We start from the raw sequence: 17,396 nt of genomic DNA on the forward strand, positions 1-17,396 counted from the left end.
GGAGAGATATATCAGAATGAGAAGAGTGAGGACTCTAAGCAGTTCTCAGGTTGAAAGGATGAAATGAAGCACAAGTTCTGCTTTCACTTACTGAAGCAGGTGTGTAGTCAGCAAGTCTCTCTGGAGAGGCTTTCTTCCTAGCATTATAGAAGTTCCCATTAATGCCCTCCAATTAAGGTTTTTATAGCATTTACTATTTGAAGCCATAATTTCAGATTGGTACATAGGGCGTTTGTGTGTGTGTGTGTGTGTGTGTGTGATTTATTTTAACTAACAGAAAATACTGATTGCAAACTCAGCTTTATTGTGGAATAGGAATATGCCTGTATGCACAGCACATGTATGTATGTGTGTATATATGTATGTGTGTTACCCAGTTATATGGCTTTTTATATTTGAAATCATAAACATAAACAATTTAGAAACTCAGTAATCCTAAAGAATACATTTTCTTGTTTGATTCACAAGAATCTAGAGAGCATATCCAAAACTGTATTTGTTCAAAAAACTTGTAGAGGGGAAAATGGAGTGTCTTGATGATCTAAATCTAAGTAAATCATTTCTCATAAATAAAGATAGTTAAACATGAAGATGGTTTAAATACTTCTGCTCATATTTGTTTGTATCTGAAAATATGTCTGATAAGATGGAAAGCAGTTAGAACATAGAAACACAGGTCCAAGAAACAGCATTCTATAAAATACATCAACCACATTCATTATCCTCTAATAAAAAAAAAAATCTGTTTTAAGATCTCAGGTCTTCAAGTCCTCAAAAATACACCAAGGCAAATTCCACATATCCTAATAGACAGATATGGTTTTTTATAAACCCCAAAAAGCTGTGAACTTTTATAATATAGATACCAGGGGCTGTACATTAACTCATCAAAGGTAAATTGCTTTCACATTTTCCAATCAAGAACACAAGAGTGGTTTTTATGCCTGTAAATTGAATTCAGCATTATAGCAAAAATAAGAGATGCAACTTCATTTTACAGTAAAGTGAAGGCATATCTCCCTCCCCGCGACTATATATAATGTGTAGTCCTAAGTACAAGGTAGTCAAACCAGTCCCCTCATTAATGACTGTTAAAAATCTTCAGCCTGTTTCTTTAACATCTCTGGAACATAAGCTTCTTGATGGAGACCATTTTGTCTATTTTTCTTACTCTTTATCCCAGGCTGGTAAATGGTATGTGTTCAATAAATATTTGTTAAATGAGCATTTGTTGTTTTTTCCCTATTATAGATCCTCCTCTGGTTGCTGAAGCATTGAACTAGAATGTTCATGTGAACTTTCTGGCTACTCTTCTCTCTCTAATATCTCTTCATTAATATTCCCATCAACTCCTACAGCTTCCCCCAGCTTCTCTTTAGACACGGGTCCAAAAGACCCATCTCCCACCTTAACTTCTCCCATAAGTTCTAATTTCTCTATTTATTAGCTAATTCATTTTCCCTCCATGTCTTTCATGGATTTAAAACTTGGTATGACCATAAAGAGCCCTAGGCCTGGAATTGGAAAATTTGGTGTTAATTCATGGCCTTGCTAGCTATAAACTCCGTGCTGTAACTAAATTACATTATCCTTCCCAGTCTCTGAGCTTTAGTTTCCTCTTCCACAAAATAGAGATAAAAAAAAAAAATAACTCCCTAAATTTATGATAACAAAATTAAATCTATATAAAAGGCTTTTTATCAACTCCAGAGCATGGTACACATATAAGGGTGTTATCACTGTTGTCATTATTCCTTATGCCAAGGCTGTGCCAAATTTTCCATTGGTTAATAAGATCGGGCTTCTTATTTGACTTCCTACCTGACTGGAAGAAACATGAGACTGCAATCATCTAATTCATACTCTACATCTGCTTTCTCTCTAGTTCCAGCTGTTGCAGATTACTGTTCCTCAAGTACAACTCATGTCATGTCACTCGTTCATGGAAAATCCTCCCATGCCTGCCCTTTATCTGTTCCTAAGTCCAAAGTGTTTCACTTTGCATTTAAGACCACAGCCTACTTTCCTTGTCTTATTCCTTTGATCCCGCTTCCTATTCATTTTGCTCTTGTCAAATTTTGTTCTGCATGTGAGTCATCAAGCTTTCCCTCTTTAACAATTCTTTTCATTCTATTACTTTGAATGCCATTCCTCTTCAAGGTGTTCGAATTCTGTTTTTTAAGGCCCAATACACCTGGTGTGTTAATTCTGTCCCTCTGAGAAACACACTGCAAGATGCAATTAGATATGCAAGATTTTTTTCCTCAGGAAAGTCTGTGAAATCTAAAGATGAGATAGAAGAAGGCAAAGACATGCAAGTCTGAGACACATGAAGGCAAGGTAGAAGGAATCACATAGGAAGAGAATCTTACTACAACACAGTTCAGTGAAAGTTTCAACCAAGCCAGTATGAAATCCTCAATTCAGAGTCTTCCTGTTGAGGATTTGAACATCTCAAAAGAATGGGCTGGAATTAGTACCCCCATCAAGCTCAGTCATTGGCTGGCAAGAGCCAATGGAAAGACTAGCCTGGCTCCAACATAGAGAGGGGCCCTGAGGGTCAGCTGCTGGAACTCAGGGTCAACAATTCTCTCCTCAGCAGGAGATCTGAGTGGTATATTTTCATGACCATCACACATGGCAACATTTCATTCTTCTTTCAATCATCATGGTACTTTACCTCTCAAGCTCTCAGGAAATATCACTTACAACCTCAAATTTAATTACATATGCCATAGGTTTCTTACTAGATTTTAAGTTTACCTTTAGGGAATAAGTCATTTCTTTTTCATTTTTGCTTTTTTTCTAAAACACAGATTACATTTTGAAATATAGCTGTGGGCTTGGTAGCCATGGCATAGATGCTCTGAGGAACTAAAATCAAGCTATGGAAAAAAACTGGGAAATACCATGTTTTGGTTATCTATTGATGTGTAACAAACTACTCTAAAACTCAGTGGGTTAAAATAACAGAAATTGCTTATTAGTCATGATTCTATGGGTTGGTGGGTTGACAATGAATTGCCACTGCTTCATGTTGAAGGAGATCAGGACACACCACCCTGAAATATGCCATTTTGACACAATGATTATTTTGAGCTGAAAGCACTTTCAATAAACAGCAGCTGAGCTTCCCCTTTTCTAGCTAAAACAGGCCAAAAATTTCCCATTGAAAAGTGCCCTTTTTGTACCAGGAAGATAAGAACATCCTTATCATTAGGCACTGGAGTTGACACTGAAATGGGTCTGTACAAAAAACTTGCTAAAATATCTCTGATCTTCCACGAGTTTTACTCCCCCACCATACCATATATTCCCTACTTATTACCCCAGAATTTACTGTCCCTAACCCAAAATCCTTTGTCTTTTCATTACTTCACAAATGTGTTGTTTCTTTGCCTAAAAAGTATAAAAGCTTTCTGCTCCAGTCACTTGTTCAGGAGAGTATTTTTTCCTCTCCTACAATGTGGTATCAGGTAGGCCCCTGGGCCAAATAAGAGGTCTGGGGGTTTCATTTGCATAGTTGGCAGCTGAGACTGTCAGCCAGGGGCTCCTGTTCTCCATGCCGATCATCCCATATGGCTACTTGTCATTCTTCATATATCTTGGTATCTGGAATCCAATAAGAATATTCCAAGAGGACAGGTTAATGTCTAGTGTTAGTGTTGCCTTGGCCAAAGAGAGTCACATGGCCATGCCTGGAGTTGTTATGGGGGGGAGGGGACTCACAAGGACACAACTATCAAGGGTCATGTGTCACTGGGGGCCCCCAAATTTCAACCTCCCACATACCACTAAAATAAAATATGGGAAGTGGTTCATTAAAATATATTTTTGAATTGCAAAGATACAATAAAAGGATAGATGAAATAGGAATAAAGATACAAGATTTTGAAAAAAAATTGAAAATAGAGGATGAGTCATATGATTTTGCAGGCCACTACTTTTTTATTATATATAACACTTTTTTATTAATGAATTTTGCATGAGAGTGACAGAAATCTCAGTCAAGAAGGCTTAAACAAACAATACTTTTTAAGGAAATGCTCAGAGTAAAGATAGAGTTTTGTCAAATACTTTTAACACACACACACACCATATATAGTCTGTTCCTTGAGAATCTCATACTACAATAATATCATGCACACAATCCCTACATAGACTAGATTTTTTTAAAATTGTAAGAAATAGGAACAGTATTTAAAAATCCACAATACAATGAAAAATAGGAAGGGAAAATATAAGACAGTTATTAACATGAGCAATTTTAGAGTTGTGGTGCCTTTGTTCAATTACATTCGCAAGAGGCCTCAGCCAAATACAGCAACTATACAACTAACCAAACAGAGTAGAGAACAGATCAGGATAAACTTTTCTCAAATGACATAACTATTTAAAATCAGCAGAGTTTCAGGGGACCTGGGTGGCTCAGTCATTGGGCGGCTGCCTTCGGCTCGGGTCATGATCCCAGAATCTGGGATTGAGCCCCGCATGGGGCTCCCTGCTCCGCAGGAAGCCTGCTTCTCCCTCTCCCACTCCCCCTGCTTGAGTACCCTCTTTTGCTGTCTCTCTATGTCAAATAAATAAATAAAATCTTTAAAAAGTTGAAAATAGAGCTACCATATGATCCAGCAATTGCACTACTGGGTATTTACCCCAAAGATACAAAAGTAGGGATCCGAAAGGGTATGTGCACCCCGATGTTTATAGCAGCAATGTCCACAATAGCCAAACTGTGGAAAGAGCCAAGATGTCCATCGACAGATGAATGGATAAAGAAGATGTGGTATATATACACAATGGAATATTATGCAGCCATCAAAAGGAATGAGATCTTGCCATTTGCAACGACGTGGATGGAACTGGAGGGTATTATGTTGAGTGAAATAAGTCAAACAGAGAAAGACATGTATCATATGATCTCACTGATATGAGGAATTCTTAATTGCAGGAAACAAACTGAGGGTTGCTGGAGTGGGCGGTGGGGTGGGAGGGATGGGGTGACTGGGTGATAGACACTGGGGAGGGTATGTGCTCTGGTAAGTGCTGTGAATTGTGCAAGACTGTTGAATCTCAGATCTGTACCTCTGAAAGAAATAATGCAATATATGTTAAGAAAAAAAAAAAAAGAAGAAGAAGAAGAAGAAGGTAGCGGGAGGGGAAGAATGAAGCGGGGGAAATCGGAGGGGTAGACGAACCATGAGAGATGATGGACTCTGAAAAACAAACCGACGGTTCTAGAGGGGAGGGGGGTGGGAGGATGGGTTAGCCTGGTGGTGGGTATTGAGGAGGGCACATTCTGCATGGAGCACTGGGTGTTATGCACAAACAATGAATCATGGAACACTTCATCTAAAACTAATGATGTAATGTATGGGGATTAACATAAGAATAAATAAATAAATAAATAAATATATATATATATATATATATATATATATAAAATCAGCAGAGTTTCAAGCTACAAGGCAATTGCCTCAAAGGGATACACTGTTCCATTAGGTGTCTGGAGTGACTAATGAAAGGCTGTTGGACTGTTCTCAAAATTTAGAAACATAAGATAAGCAAACTCAAGAATTAAAGCAAATCATCAACATATTTGGCTTTTGCCTGGTGTTCTATAAAGCCAGTATACTAGGCTTGGTTTTTATTCAATAATCAGAAACTCAGAAATTTGCTTCCTTTGATTACCATGAAATGGGGAAATACTTTTAGCTCTAGAAAAAGAACTGTCTACAGGACCCAGAATAGTGCCTGATTTATGGCAAGTGATCAACATTATTTGTTTAATAAATAAATGTCTGCCAATTAATTTGGCGATTTGCTAGAGAAAATATCTTCAAACACAGGATTCATGAGAAAAAAATACAAATGAAGATTCTGTTATTGAGAAAGGAGTTTTATATCATCTAGATACTGAACTATCCCATGCATTATCACTAGCTATGTGACTAAATATGAATCAAAGGTAAAATTAAATGGCATTCCTCAATAGTTCTAAAGGATGACACCTTATGCACTGCCAAACAAATGACTTAGTATCTGGTGATAGACTCTAAATGTTCATTTGGGTATCACTAGACAATGAGCAGCTGTAGCTCTTATATGAGACATGATTTTAGGAATCATTTTTGATGTATTGATGTTTTGTAAGTTGAGGCAGATGTTCCCAAGGCCTGGGTTTGATCGATGTCCCACCTCGTTATTGCTTTGCACATAAAGTTGCACCTCTCCTGCCTCCACACATGGCACTGAATCACTGAAGAGTATTCTAGGTGTGAGAGTATATATTTCCTTTTCCTCCAGGAATCCCAAATTACTTAAGAACATAATTCCCTGTATTTTAAAATACCCATTTGTAAGGCATTCATAATGCTTTTGAGGCAACAACGTCTCTTAATGTCTTTGAAAGTGAGAGGTCACATACTAATGTCCTCCCAGAGATCTTAAGGAACAGTCTAATGACTTGGCAGTAAGTCAGTCGTGGAACTGAGCTGAGAACATAGCTTGCTGGTCACAATTCTGCACCACCTCTTTCAGCACAACTATCAAAACCTCAGAGTATTTCAAGTACTGAAAAGCATGGCGCATATAATTTTTTTACTCACTTTAACTAGTGCATGAATTGAAAATGTATGCCTTTGAAATATTACTTCGGATAATTTGTGTAGACAAACAAAATGTAACCAAAATATTTCTTCTGACACCTAATATGATTATAAAAGATTTAATTGCTTAAATACATTTTGATATTTATTCTATATTTACATGAAGACCTGGAACAGCTCTGTCAGGAATGTAATAGTACCTATACTATATAATACTGTAAATTAAAAATATATATTTATATACATTACCAGAAGGCAAATGACATGCATCGAATACCTTTCAAAAGTCTACAGAATAATGTATTAGTCTATGTCTTAAATACGTGAAAACATATTACACCATTTTTAATTGTATGTGCAATTTTTAAAGATATGTAAAAATCATAAAAACATGTAAGTGCTTCATGGACATGTGCTCAAAACATCTTAAGCATCTTCATAACAGTGTGACAATGCTTTCAGGATCAGGCATAAACTCTTCTTATAAACAAGTCCATTCATTCGACATGTAATATTAACTCTAGTAAAACATGATTAAACATCATTAGATCCTGGGGCGCCTGGGTGGCTCAGTTGGTTAAGCGACTGCCTTCGGCTCAGGTCATGATCCTGGAGTCCCGGGATCGAGTCCCGCATCGGGCTCCCTGCTCGGCAGGGAGTCTGCTTCTCCCTCTGACCCTCCTCCCTCTCATGCTGTCTCTCATTCTCGCTCTCAAATGAATAAAATCTTTAAAAAAAAAAAAAAAAAAAAAAAAAAAAACATCATTAGATCCTCTTAACAGCATAAGCCCTGAATAATCCTTGTCATTTCTTTCAAATTGTTAAAGTATTTGAAAGATTAAATATTGTAATGAGTTATTTTCAAGTTTTGAATCTTATTTTTAGTATTAAGACTTTAAATATTATTGAGTAGGAAAACTAATTAAATGAAAATCACTCCTTATCTGGGAAGAACAGTTACCAAATTGATAAAACAGAGTTTTACTGTGAAGGGTAATTATTCTATGTCAACTAAGATGTTTTAACTTGATTAGACATTAGAGTACAGATCTTTTTAAATAAATATGTATACTGAATGGAAATACAATGTCTGCAAACATTAATTTGTAAATTGTTTTGAAATCAGTTATTAGAGGCACTGATAACATCATTGGAGGTAAATTTGGTTTCCACAAAAAGAGTTCCAGTTCCAGACCAGTTGGGATAGGCTTCTTTCATCCCATTTCTTCCACTAAGTTCAAGTAAAACTCTGAACATAACACAACAAATATCATAAGAAAGGAATGAAAGGTGAAAAGAAGAAGGCATATCTTGATATTTGAGGAATGACACAGCAGTGGGTTCTCTGGGTCATCTTTTTGCTTTTCCTATATTCCAGACTGGGGGCTAGAGAAGCTGGCAACCCAGAAATGTCAATAGACAGAGACAAAAAAAAAAAAAAAAAAAAAAACGGCCCAAGAAAAGACTGCTCTCTCTAGCCAAAGAATCAGTAACTTTCTTCAGCCAACATCACACACACACACACACACACAAACATGCACTCACCACTTCACCATCACCACCTCTCCCTTCTCTCCTTCCCCCTTCCCTTGCAATGTCATCAAAGGCAAAGTGGAGAGCGAGGCTTGCAACCCTGCCCAGGCTTAGAAGGTAGCATTACCCTATCTCAGTTATGCTTGCGTCAGTGGAGGCCAAAGGGTAGACCACCTCCCTGCATAGGCAGGAGGAACTCCCTCCCATCCCAACCAGAGTGCTGAGAGAGAGAGCTAGGGAAAGGGATTCCTTAAACCTATATGTGATGTCCTAGGCTGACCTCTGAGTAACCCATATGAAAAACTGACCAGATTTAGCATTACAAAATATTTGAGAGCTGGACAACTGTTCGGAAAAGCACCGGCATTTTCTGACTAGCCTCTGAGAACCACACAAAGCAGAGTAGAGTAGCACCGCAAAGATGGAAAACTAAATTACCATTGGAACCACAAATGTAGACCAGAACTTGTATGCTGAACCTAGACAAGGTGGCTGCCTGATAAACAGAAGATTTAAATATGACCCAGAGTCTAATACCATAATAACCAAAATGTCCAGGGTATATTAGAAAATCACTTGGCATATCAATAACCAGGAAAATCACAGCTGGAATATTGAAAAGATAATTAACAAATAGCAACCCCAAGGCAAATCAGTTATCAGAATTACTTGACAAGAGTTTCAATGCAGCCACCTAAAAATACTTCAGTGATCAATTACAAACACTATTGAAACAAGGCGAAAGGACAGAAAATTTCAACAAAACAGTAGAAGGTTAAAAAAGAAAAAAAACGGGGGCACCTGGGTGGCTGAGTCAGTTAAGCGTCTGCCTTCGGCTCAGGTCATGATCACAGGGTCCTGGGATTGAGCCCCGCATGGGGCTCCCTGCTCTGCGGGAGGCCTGCTTCTCCCTCTCCCATTCCCCCTGCCTGTGTTTCCTCTCTCGCTGTGTCTCTGTCTGTCAAATAAATAAAGAAAATCTTAAAAAAAAAAAAAAGGAACCAAATGGAAATTATAGATTGAGGTTGAAAAAAACCACAAAAACCAAAATAAAAATTTCACTGGATATGCTCTCTAGCAGAATAGAGATGACAGAAGAAAGAATCAATAAATTTGAAGATCAATCAATAAAAGTCACAAAATCTGAGCAACAGAAAGAAATTGAAAATAAAAAATGAACAAAGCTTCAGGGACATGTAGACAATAAAGAAGATCTAAAACTTGTGTTGTTAAAGTTCCAGAAGAAGAGAAAAATGTCAGCATCAAAAAATATTTGAAGTAGTGACTAACAATTTCCCAAATTTGGCAGGAGGTACAAGCTTTCATATTTAAGAATATTAATAAATTTTAAAAACAAGAAAACCACACCAACAGACATCATAATCTGATTTCTGAAAACTAAAAATAAAGAAAAATAATCTTGAAAACAGTTAGTACAATATGACACATTACCTACAAACGAACAAAAATCAAATGATAATGGACTTCTCATCTGAAACCATGAAGGCCAGAAGGAATTGGCAAAACATTTCTCAAGTGCTGAAAGGAAAGAACATCAACCCAAACAAATTTCTATATACTCAGGAATGAAGGGAAAATAGACATTTTCAGATGAAGATAACTAAGATAATTTATTGCCAACAGACCAGACTAACTATATAGCTCTTGGAAGTTTTTTGGTCAAAAACGAAATGACAGAGGGAAACTTAGAACATCAGGGAAGGAAACAGGGCTATAGAATGTTCTTTGTTTAATAGAATGTAAAAATAGGGGTATATGTAAGAGAATATTTTCATTTTGAGTATTTAAAATTAAACTCTTTTGAAGACTTAGAACTGCTCTGTCCAATACACACACTGATCATATGTGGCTATCGAGCACTTGAATCTACTCTGAGTGGAGATGTGCTACATGTGTAAAATATACCTTAAGTTTCAAAGGTCTAGTACAAAAAGTATAAAATATTCTATTAATGTTTTTGTTAACTATATGTTGAAAGGATAATATTTTGGATATATTGGATTAGGTAAAATAGATTATTAAAATTGAAATTAATTTCATCTTTTTTTTAGTGTGGCTATTAAAAAATTTAAAATTACATATGTGGCTTCCATTTGTGGTTTGTTTGTATTTTTATTGGGCATTGTTAATCTAAAGGGCTTGACATTCATGTTCGTTCATGAATAACTACTAGAAGATGCCCTTCAGTGACACAAATTTAAAACTAGTAGAATCCAGTAAATCACAATCTTTTGTTCAAACATATTGATATATTTAAATAACTCCTGGTACAAAATCTTAGGAGAGTGTAGTTTCAGAATTATGTTTTAAAGGACTCTTCAGTAGGCATGTAAATTAACTTTTTTAATTTAAATTCAATTAATTAACACATAGTGTATTATTAGTTTCAGAGGTAGAGTTCAGTGATTCATCAGTCTTATATAATACCCACTGCTGGTTACAGTCACATGCCCTCCTTAATGTCCATCACCCAGTTACCCCATTATCCCACACCTCTCCCCTGCAGTAACCCTCAGTTTGTTTCCTATGATTAAGAGTTTCTTATGGTTTGTCTCCCTCTCTGATTTCATCTTGTTTTATTTTTCCCTCCCTTCCCCCATGATTCTCTGTTTCGTTTCTTAAATTCCACATACTAGTGAGATCATATGATAATCATCTTTCTCTGATTGACTTATTTCACTTAGCATAATACCCTCTACTTCCATCCACATCATTGCAAATGGCAAGATTACATTTTTTTGATGACTGAGTAGTATTCCATTGTATACATATACACCACATCTTCTTTATCCATTCATCTGTCGATGGACATCTGGGCTCTTTCCATAATTTGGCTATTGTGGACATTGCTGCTATAAACTTTGAGGTGCGGGTGTCCCTTCAGATCACTCATTTGTATCTTTGGGGTAAACACCTATTAGTGCAATTGCTGAGTCATCGGGTAGCTCTATTTTCAACTTTTTGAGGAACCTCCATACTCTTTTCCAGAGTGGCTGCATCAGCTTACATTCCCACTAACAGTGTAAGAGGTTTCCTCTTTCTCTACATCTTCGCCAACATTTTTTTCCCTTTCTTGTTAATTTTAGCCATTCTGACTCGTGTGAGGTGATATGTCATTGAGGTTTTGATTTGGACTTCCCTGATGCTGAACGATGTTAAGCACTTTTTCATGTGTCTGTTGGCCATTCATATGTCTTCTTTGGAGACATGTCTGTTCATGTCTTCTGCCCATTTCTTCACTGAATTATTTGTCCTTTGGGTGTTGAGTTTGATAAGTTCTTTATAGATTTTGGATACTAGCCCTTTATCTGATAAGACATTTGCAAATATCTTCTCCCATTCTGTCAGTTGTCTTTTGGTTTCATTGACTGTTTCCTTTGCTGTGCAAAAGCTTTTTATCTTGATGAAGTCCCAATAGTTCATTTTTGCCTTTGTTTCCCTTGCCTTTGGAGACCTATCTAGTAAGAAGATGCTGCAGCCAATAGGATCCAACAGTACATTAAAATGATTTTTCACCACAACCAAGTGGGATTTATTCCTGGGCTGCAAGGGTGGTTCAACATCCACAAATCAATCAATGTGATATACTATATTAATAAAAGAAAGGACAAGAACCATATGATCCTCTCAATAGATGCAGAAAAAGCATTTGACAAAGTACAACATACTTTCTTGATTAAAACTCTTCAGAATATAGGGATAGAGGGAACATACCTCAATATCATAAAAGCCATCTATGAAATACCCACAGCAAATATCATTCTCAGTGGGGAAAAACTGAGAGCTTTTCCTCTAAGGTCAGGAACATAGCAGGGATGTCCACTCTCAGTATGTTCAACATAGTACTAGAAGTCCTAGCCCCTAGGTCAGGAGGTTACTGCCTGTGTTCTCCTCCAGGATTTTGATGCATTCCTGTCTCAGATTTTGGTCTTTCATCCATTTTGAGTCTATTTTTGTGTGTGGTGTAAGGAAATGGTCCAGTTTCATTCTTCTGCATGTGGCTGTCCAATTTTCCCAACACCATTTGTTGAAGAGACTGTCTTTTTTCCATTGGACATTCTTTCCTGCTTTGTTGAAGATTAGTTGACCATAGAGTGGAGGGTCCATTTCTGGGTTCTCTATTCTGTTCCATTGGTCTATGTGTCTGTTTTTGTGCCAGTACCATACTGTTTTGATGATTACAACTTGGTAATATAGCCTGAAGTCCAGAATTTGTGATGCCACCAGCTTTAGTTTTCTTTTTCAACATTCCTTTGGCTATTTGGGGTCTTTTCTGATTCCATACAAATTTTTGGATGGTTTGTTCCAGCTCTGTGAAAAATGCTGATGGTATTTTGATAGGGATTGCATTGAATGCATAGATTGCTTTGGGTAGCACAGACATTTTAACAATTTTTGTTCTTCCACTCCATGAGCATGGAATATTTTTCCATTTCTTTGTGTCTTCCTCAATTTCTTTCATGAATGTTCTATAGTTTTCTAAGTACAGATCCTTTGCCTCTTTGGTTAGGTTTATCACTAGGTATCTTATGGTTTGGGGTACAATTGTAAATGGGATCGACTCCTTTATTTCTCTTTCTTCTGTCTCATTGTTACTGCAACCGATTTCTATGCATTGATTTTATACCCTGCCACTATATCCTGCTGAATTCATGTATGAGTGCTAGCAGTTTTGGGGTGGAATCTTTGGGTTTTCCATATAGAGTGTCATGTCATACGCAAAGAGTGAGAGTCTGACTTCTTCTCTGCTAATTCAGATGCCTTTATTTCTTTTTGTTGCCTGATTGCTGGGGCTAGGACTTCTAGTACTATGTTGAACATACTGAGAGTGGACATCCCTGCTATGTTCCTGACCTTAGAGGAAAAGCTCTCAGTTTTTCCCCACTGAGAATGATATTTGCTGTGGGTATTTCATAGATGGCTTTTATGATATTGAGGTATGTTCCCTCTATCCCTATATTCTGAAGAGTTTTAATCAAGAAAGTATGTTGTACTTTGTCAAATGCTTTTTCTGCATCTATTGAGAGGATCATATGGTTCTTGTCCTTTCTTTTATTAATATAGTATATCACATTGATTGATTTGTGGATGTTGAACCACCCTTGCAGCCCAGGAATAAATCCCACTTGGTTGTGGTGAAAAATCATTTTAATGTACTGTTGGATCCTATTGGCTAGTATCTTGGTGAGAATTTTTGCATCCATGTTCATCAGGGATATTGATCTGTAATTCTCCCTTTTGATGGGATCTTTGTCTGGTTTTGGGATCAAGGTAATGCTGGCCTCATAGAAAGAGATTGGAAATTTTCCTTCCATTTCTATTTTTTTGAAACAGCTTCAGAAGAATGGGTATTAATTCTTCTTCAAATGTTTGGTAGAATTCCCCTGGGAAGCCATCCAGCCCCGGACTCTTGTTTATTGGGAGATTTTTGATTACTGCTTCAATTTCCTTACTGGTGATGGGTCTGTTCAGGTTTTCTATTTATTCCTGTTTCAGCTTTAATAGTTTATATATTTCTAGGAATGAATCCATTTCTTCCAGATTGCCTAATTTGTTGGCATATAGTTGTTCATAATATGTTCTTATAATTGTTTATATTTCATCAGTGTTGGTTGTGATCTCTCCTCTTTCATTCATGATTTTATTTACTTGGGTCCTTTTCCTTTTCTTTTTGATAAATCAGGCCAGGGGTTTATTGATCTTATTAATTCATTCAGAGAACTAGCTCCTAGTTTCTTTGATCTGTTCTACTGTTCTTTTGGTTTCTATGTTACTGATCTCTGCTATAATCTTTATAATTTCTCTTCTTCTGCTGAATTTAGGCTTTGAATTGCTGTTCTTCCCCCAGCTACTTTAGGTGTAAAGTTAGGTTGTGTATTTGAGACCTTTCTTGTTTCTTGAGAAAGGCTTGTATTGCTATACACTTTCCTCTTAGGGCCGCCTTTGCTGCATCCCACAGGTTTTGAACAGTTGTGTTTTCATTTTCATTTGTTTCCATGATTTTTTTAACTCTTTAATTTCCTGGTTGACCCATTCATTCTTTAGTAGGATGCTTTCTAACCTCCATGTATTTGAGTTCCTTCCAAATTTCCTCTTGTGATTGAGTTCAAATCCCAAAGCATTGTGGTCTGAAAATATGCAGGGAATGATCTCAGTCTTTTGGTACTGGTGGAGATATGGTTTGTGACCCAGTATGTGAACTATTCTGGAAAATGTTCCATGTGCACTCGAGAAGAATGTGCATCCTGTTGCTTTAGGATGGAATGCTCTGAATATATCTGTAAAGTCCATCTGGTCCAGTGTCTCATTCAAAGCCCTTGTTTCCTTTTTGATCTTCTGCTTAGACGATCTGTCCATTGCTGTGAGGGGGGTGTTAAAGTCCCCTACTATTATTGTATTATTAAGAATGTGTTTCTTTAATTTTGTTAATAATTGGTTTATATAATTGGCTGCTCCCATATTGGGGACATAAATATTTACAATTGCTAGATCTTCTTGTTGGATAGACCCTTTAATTATGATACAGTGTCCTTCCTCATCTCTTATTACAGTCTTTGGTTTAAATTCTAATTTATCTGATGTAAGGATTGATACCCTAACTTTCTTTTGATGTCCATTAGCATGATAAGTGGACACTTTCAATCTGGAGGTGTCTTTGGGTCTAAAATGAGTTTCTTGCAGACAGCATATCGATGGGTCTTGCTTTTTTATCCAGTCTGATACTTTGTGTGTTTTGATTGGAGCATTTAACTCATTTATATTCAGAGTAACTATTGAAAGATTCGAATTTAGTGCCATTGAAAAAACATGGAACGCTTCACAAATTTGCATGTCTCATCCTTGCACAGGGGCCATGCTAATAATCTTTTCTGTATTGTTCCAATTTTAGTATATGTGCTGCTGAAGTGAGCACAAGGCATGTAAATTATCTTAAGTTAAGTGTCTTATACAAGAGCAAGAGTTGCTGACTAAATACAGGCCTTGTTTTAAAAAATTTTTGGTCAAGATTTTATATTGGGATAACCTCTAAAAACACAATTGCAGTCTATAGCTTAAAACAGTCAAGGAGAAAAGGAGGGGAAATATGGAGAGCTTTCTCAAACCAAAAGAAGTAAAAGATAAATAGACAAATAGAAAAGAAAGGAAAAGGATTATAAACAGAAATTATAGAATGATATGTTGAAAGTGAATATAAATATAAAAGTGACAGAAAAATGAACCCACCTATTAAGAGACAGAGCATATCATATAGGGGAAAAGACCAGTAATCATGTAAAATCATTTCAGTTCCACTTAAATAAATGCAAATAAAAAAATCAATGAAATATCATTTTTACATATTAAATTGAAAAAAATGGTCAAGGTTATCAAAAATGAACTTGCTTAAACAGTATTAGTGAGAATTGAAATTGTTATACCCTTTTAGAAGGGAAAATTTACAAAAGCCTGCTCACGACGATGTAACATATAATACTAAAACTCAGATTTTACATGAATGTCTAACAATGGAAAATTATCGAATAATTGATAGTACATCTGTGCTGTTAAATATTAGACAGCCATTAAAATGAAGTTCTCAAATAACATGTACTAAGATGGAAAGTGCTTAGAACTTAATTGAATAAAGCATGATATGCAATTGAATGACAATACTGTTAAGGAAACTACACATTTAAGGGCACCTGAGTGGCTTAGTCAGTTTAACATCTACCTTTAGCTCAGGTCATGATCTCAGGTTCCCTTTTCAGCAGGGACTCTGCTTCCTCCTCTGCACCTCCCTCCACATGCATGCTCTCTCTCTCTCAAATAAATAAATAAAATCTTAAAAAAATAAAACTATACATTTAATTAATCTACATAAGTGTGTTCATTTTTTAAAGTTAGTGTAATACAATATTAAAATATAAATATTTTAATTTATTTTCTGCCAATGATCAAGAAAAGAGATGCTTACATTCCAAAATGAAGTGTGAGACCATCATGTGGAACTTACAAAAGGAGACTGTGGAAAACCACTTGTTTTCAACTCTCTCGTTCACAACAAGAGGGGAAGTAGAAGATTGAAAGAGTTGGCTAGAGTGTTTGGTGTGCTGCTGTGCATGGCATCCATCCACTCTCCTCCCCAAGGATGGAGAATGAATGAAATTCTCCCTTCACCTCAACTAAAGAGACAGGACATGAGAAAACTAGTCATGGAACTTAGTATTTGTTGCCTGCAGTTGACGTACATGGTGGACAGATGTCTGAATGAGCTTGAGAAATTTAAGGATGAGTTATTCCCTGACAGGTTCATCTCCTAAGGGAGAAGAAGTACTTTTGCACTGGGATCTGCTTCTTTCCCCAAGATCGTCTTAACAAAGTATATCTGGGGAACCAGATGTGGGTATCATGTGAGAGAGAGCCTGGTGGCCTTGCATTGATGTTGCCTGGGATTGCCCACCAGAGGGGCAATGGAATCCCAACAGTGAAGGGGAGCTTATGCAGCAGTAAAACACTGAAAACCAGGGAGAAAAAGAAAGCAAGAAACCATCACCTGGCCAAGAGAACTGCATGTGAAGACTCCCATTTGGCAGAAGGGTCACGCAAAGCAGTCTCCAAAGAACCCAAGAAAGATTCTGATGAGGGAATACTTTTAAACATTTCTGTACCCAATGAGCACATTTCAGCTCTGAACAGTATTAGTCAAATAGAAGAGTGCCTGACTCCCTACAAGAATAAATATACTTTATGATTATATCCCACAAGATATACTTGATCCACATGGCAGTTACACTGGGAAGAAAGAAAAAAGATTAGAAGGATATCTATCTCTAGTAGAAGTAATATTTGGGGATATAGCAATGGGATTACTACTGACTTTTCTTTTAATAAGAAGTTTTTATAAAATCAACAGATGTTTCTTATCTTGTAACCAAATAGGATTTGTAGTGCATGGTTGCCTGGTCCCCTAGATCATAATGAAATGTCGCTATTTAGCTACTACATAAGTTTCTTTAAAAAAAAAAAGGATGGGGCACCTGGGTGGCTCAGTCGGTTAAGCGTCTGCCTTCGGCTCCGGTCGTGATCCCAGGGTCCTGGGATTGAGCCCCGCGTCGGGCTCCCTGCTCCGCGGGAAGCCTGCTTCTCCCTCTCCCGCTCCCTCTGCTTGTGTTCCCTCTCTCGCTGTCTCTCTCTGTCAAATAAATAAATAAAATCTTAACAACAACAACAACAACAACAACAAAAAGGAGGGAT

The 17,396-nt window shown here is 36.9% G+C and overlaps 1 non-coding gene across 1 annotated transcript; it reads right to left on the reverse strand.

Moving 5' to 3' along the window:
• Nucleotides 1-14,963: 14,963 nt before the first annotated feature.
• Nucleotides 14,964-15,075, reverse strand: LOC123324157. Its single transcript, XR_006539649.1, has one exon. It is a non-coding gene; the product is annotated as a U6 spliceosomal RNA (small nuclear RNA).
• Nucleotides 15,076-17,396: the final 2,321 nt, after the last annotated feature.

The sequence above is a fragment of the Neomonachus schauinslandi genome, chromosome 2 (assembly GCF_002201575.2).
Source record: "Neomonachus schauinslandi chromosome 2, ASM220157v2, whole genome shotgun sequence".
In the NCBI taxonomy this organism is placed as follows: Eukaryota; Metazoa; Chordata; class Mammalia; order Carnivora; family Phocidae; genus Neomonachus; species Neomonachus schauinslandi.